We start from the raw sequence: 5,187 nt of genomic DNA, 5'->3' as shown, positions 1-5,187 counted from the left end.
TATAATTCATTTTTTTTATTTTAATAATTTGATTAATAATTCCCTTTATTCCTATTCTTCTTAAATTGAGGTGACGTGTTGAACTAATTAGTTTGGGTTTAGATATTTGGATTGTTAGATTTATTACACCTGATCTCTGTTCTATAAATTTGGTAAGTATAGTAAAACACTTTTTTCTATTATTTTTAAATATTTTGAATTAACTTTTATCTCTTTTCTAACTTTTTTTCTATTCAAAGTTTCCATCTTTTTTATCAAACATGTCAATAAAATATTCAACAGTGAAGAGTTTTCCTGTTTAGATTCAACATTTAATAACTTCAGCCATTACATACATAGAAATTACTCATGGGTAAAACCAAGCTGTTCAAACCCTATTTGTTTAACCTCAGCCTTCCATTCTCAACCAGCACACACACATATATACATATATATCACTACAATGATGTTCGAAAACGAGTAGCCATTTTCACTTCAGCATCTGCTGGAAATGCTCAATTGAGGCCTGCACAGAATCATCCAACAGAAAGAAACAGAAATGTTCAGTCTCCAACATAAATACGTACATCATTGCTTGTTAATGAAAAATCAAAGCTGAAAACAGTGACGGAACAGACACACGATCTTATGTTTGGAGCACGAGATTCAAAAATTTTAGGGAGAAGACAAAGACATATTTTAAAATTTTCAAGGGGTGACTACAACCTCCGGTTCCCCTCGGTTCATCCCTGAAAACATACATACATACTTTGCATTGCTTGTAAATGAAATCAAATACTTACATCGTTCAGCTTAGGTTGATTATCAGTCTCCAACATGAGTCCAAAATGAATGTGAGGAAAGCGTGCCCACTAAACAGCTAGCATGAAACCAAGGTATGTTAAACGGTTTGATTTCTATTAATTGAAATCATTTGATGAATTATAAAACTTGCATTTTTTGTAGCAGTGCTAAATGCCTCCTTATGACTGATATCAGGATTGTTCAATTTGATCCTTTGAATCTCCTCTCTATTTATTAAAAAAAAAACTCATTTTGTCTTCAAACCATTGAAAAAAAAAACTATAAAAATAATTATAATAATCAAATTACGTCCACTATATCATAATTACTTGAACTGATTGCACAATGAAGGTGCTCTATGCCTCTTTTCAGGAGCTGAAAAATGGGGAAAGAGTAACAATCCATGAAATGCAGATAAAGAGAATGTTATATAAATAAACTAAACATGATTAAATACGATTAACTTGAGGTCGAAACCCAGTGTAACGATCGTATTATGAAGTTTTTCAAGGTTTTTGTGATACTGCAAATCGCATCCGTAACATAAAAATGTATTTATTTTTAAAAAATAAATCACATCGTAACATTTACAACATCCACAACCATAGCTGCAACTGCAACGGTGACTACTCATTAACAACAAAAATGTAGGGTTAAAGATTGGTACTCACGTCGATTCGCAACCCTTTGTTGAGTGGTAGTTGTTGTTGGTCATTTTGGTAGCTTGTTCTTGCTTCTTGAAGAAGAGTTCAGCTCAATTGTATACTCGGAGGATGTATAGTTAGGAACCTAAAATATTTAATAATATTTTCAACAGACCAACATCAACTATATAAATGTCATTGAGTTAACCATGCAACTAAAATTGAGTTTTACCCTTTATTTATATATATATAGAGAGAGAGAGAAGAGTAAGATCTAGTTACACAATATAATTAACATTGTTAGATAAAAGGAAAATATACAGTTAAAAATTAATAAAAAAAAAGTAAGAAAATATTCACACACAAAAATCTTTACATTGTGTAAATGTCATAGTTAATAAATTTTGAAGTGAACATATCAAGTGACCTCAGAGATTTAAAAGAGTATTATTCTCCCTTGAGATCTCGAGTTTGAACAGTTGCGTCTGTAAGGTGTGTGCGCGTTGTTAATGATTAAATATTTTTGAAACAAATATTACCTTATAACTATCTGATATATTAAGAAAAACTCTAACTTAAAAATAAAAGAAAGAAAACACATGAAAGTTGTGCACAAGAAAGAGATTTTATGACTTTTATCAGGTTTACTTGTATAAGAACAAAACATATATGTATATTTACTTTTATCTCTATTTTTATAAAATATCTAATTAACTTGGTGTCACGAGTTAATTGGTAAAAGAATAACTGTAAAAGATTTAGTCAAATACACAATGTGATATATAAACTTTATTTTGATATAATCATACGTATGAAACGTTGATTTTAGTTCGCCGTATAAATATTTATTTTTGATTCAATTATAAACACTTTTAATATATATATATATATATATATATATATATATATATATATATATATATATATATATATATATTCATTTCAGATAGATATAATTATTTGTGTACATAATATTCGAAAATAAAATGATACTATGTCAACGATGGTTTAAAAACAAAATTTAATGTATATAATTACACAAAATCAAAGTTCATATATATCTACGCATTTGATCAAGTGTATGTGTAATTTTGATATTTATCTCATAATTAAAATAAATTATTTTTAAATATTAATAAATATAATTATAATTCTATTTTTTTAAAAATTATATAATATTTAAATAAAAATACTAAAAATAAGAATAAATATGAAGTTCCTAAAGGTTTATATATTCACTGACGTAATAATACTTTATTAATAGCTTTCAACTCATCATTGTAAATTTACTTAACAATTCCCAAAGATCTTTCGCAAACCTTTATTTTAATGCCATATACGAGTTGAGTAAAATTTGAGTATTATTATTAGAAAAAAATTAAAATTAAGATCAACTCGAATAAAATATTTGTGAGTTTAAAATTATTAAGTACGACTCAAACTTGAAATAAAAAATTGAAGTTCGTCTTAAAAGCTTGTGAACTTATAATTTTCAAGCTCCACTCAAAATAAAAAAAATTGAAGCTCGATTCGGATTCAAACTCAATCTCAAATCTTAAGTATATGAAAGCCTTATATTGTTTTTTTAAGATAGCATATAAATGTTTATATTATTATTAATTTAATTTAAAAATATAAATTTTTAATATATTATTTTTTCGAGTAACTCGTTAGTTTTTCAAGTTGAGTATCAAATAATTCGCTTTGACTCGTTAAGAATTTGGGTCGAATTTGATCTTTAGTCAAGTTCATTCAATTCAAATATTAATCAAACTTTGACCAAATCAATATTAAATAACTTACAATCTATCTCGTATCATTTACGTCCTATTTTTATCAGTTACTTACCCCATAAAATGAGGGGGAAAGGAAGCAAAATTAAAGGGACCAAATCACTAGAAAAGAAATTTTTCTTAGAAAAAAAAATAAAAAAGGAGAAAGCTTCTTGGGATCTAAAAATCGAGAGTTGGAAACTTGGTTTAGTAGAAAGACACATTTTGAGAGAGAGGAAAAATCAGTGAAGTGACTAAAAGCCTACAAGCCCTAAAATTCATGTCAATCAAAATCAAGTTAAATCTTTACAAACGGTGGCTCAATGGAAATTAGGGGTGAAAAGATTCCTAAAAAGAATCTATTTGCCCTAAATAACCAACCCATATACCGGCTCTTACAAAAAAAAAAAAAAATTAGCTGACCTTTATTCTCATATTCTAATATCAGGTTAAGAGCAGTTTTCGTGGGAAATCTCTAAATTATGAAATGCCCTCTATGGGACTCGATCCCCCTTATTCTCATATGTAATGGGATAAGATAGTAGGCTACCCCAACACCAGGTTGAGAACAGCTTTCGTCCCATTATTCTCATATGTAATGGGGTAAGATAGTAGACTAACCCCAACACCAGGTTGAGAGCAACTTTCGTGGGAGACCTCCAAATTATGAAATGCCTTCCATGGGACTCGATCCCACGACCTTAAGGTTAAGAACCTTGTGCTCTACCAACTGAGTTGGATTGTCTCTAAGATTATGCGGGGGGAGGGGGGGATGCTTTCAAAATTGAAACAAATGAGGCTTTAAAACCCCCTAGATTTGAAAAGTTTACAGGATTTTCCTAAGACAAGAGACAAAATCCCAGAAAATAAGTAGATCTCCAAGAAAATTTTTTCAATATCTTTTTCAGCTCTGGATTGAAAGGAAGCCTTCATGTTAATTGAACATAGATTGGTGCACTGCCCATACCGAACTGTGACGGTTTCAAGCAAGCTGCTGCATGAACATTCACCTGCCAAACTCATGTAAAAAATCATCTTTAAATAAATAAATAAATAAAACTCTTTTATATGAAAATTTTGCTTGTTGAAATTTAGGGTTTCCATTAAATCTCAAGAGAAATGTGGGGGTTTGTTTATCTTCTAAAGGAAATAAAAGAGATGAAATATTATATATAATTGGTACAAAATCTAGTGCTTTGTTGTTATTTTCGTTTTTCTAGGGCTTTTTCATTGTTCAAAAGCACTTTTGATTACATGAAAATGGGTTTTCTTGAGGAAGAAAATCCCTTTCATTTTCATGATCAGCCAGCCCCAAATATGAAGCTTTTTGAACCTGGTTTTTCTAAAGGAAAACCCCAAAGGCAGGTACCTGCAGAATCTTAATGAGGAAAAGGTTAAGGTAATCAGAGCAAAATATGCAGGAAATGTCATCTTCACTCATTACAATACATATATATATCTATATCACTTGCTTGTTTTTGCTACAAATTTAAGATCCATATTTAATAACTTCTCTATGCAAAAAGAAGAAAAATCAAGAGAATTTATGACTTTTTGCAAAACAAATTAAAAAAGAAGTCTTGGGATAGTGACCTGACTTCATTTCCCAGAAGAAGACCCTAAGCTTATTTAAAATGATAAAGAATCCTTCAACGCTAAGCATAAAAAAATCAAATGATCAAAATTTAAATACCGCAAGAATGATGTTGCAAGGCTGCAAGGGATATAACAAAGTTGTTCTGGTGCAGCCATGTGGTTGGAGCTTGACATCTTTTTTTCTCTGATATCAAACGATTTTCGTTTTGTTTTAGGTGTAAGCAAGGGGAAAAGAAGAGAACAACACCAGAAAGAAACACCCAATGTACATATTTATGATCAAACAGCAATGCTCAACAATAATGAAAAAAGAAAATGAGAAAAATGAAAAGGACACCGTAACAAAAGTGTTCAGTCTCTCTCTCTCTCTCTCTCTCTCTCTCTCTCTCTCT

General features: G+C 29.8%; 1 pseudogene; it reads right to left on the bottom strand.

The window, feature by feature from the left end:
• Positions 1–393: 393 nt before the first annotated feature.
• LOC120143986 lies at positions 394–4,969 on the bottom strand (annotated as a pseudogene).
• Positions 4,970–5,187: the final 218 nt, after the last annotated feature.

Source organism: Hibiscus syriacus, unplaced genomic scaffold (assembly GCF_006381635.1).
Source record: "Hibiscus syriacus cultivar Baekdansim isolate YM2019G1 unplaced genomic scaffold, ASM638163v2 tig00110865_pilon, whole genome shotgun sequence".
NCBI lineage: Eukaryota > Viridiplantae > Streptophyta > Magnoliopsida > Malvales > Malvaceae > Hibiscus > Hibiscus syriacus.
Note: the sequence above shows the minus strand (reverse complement) of the source record. Positions and strands in the feature narration are given on the sequence as shown.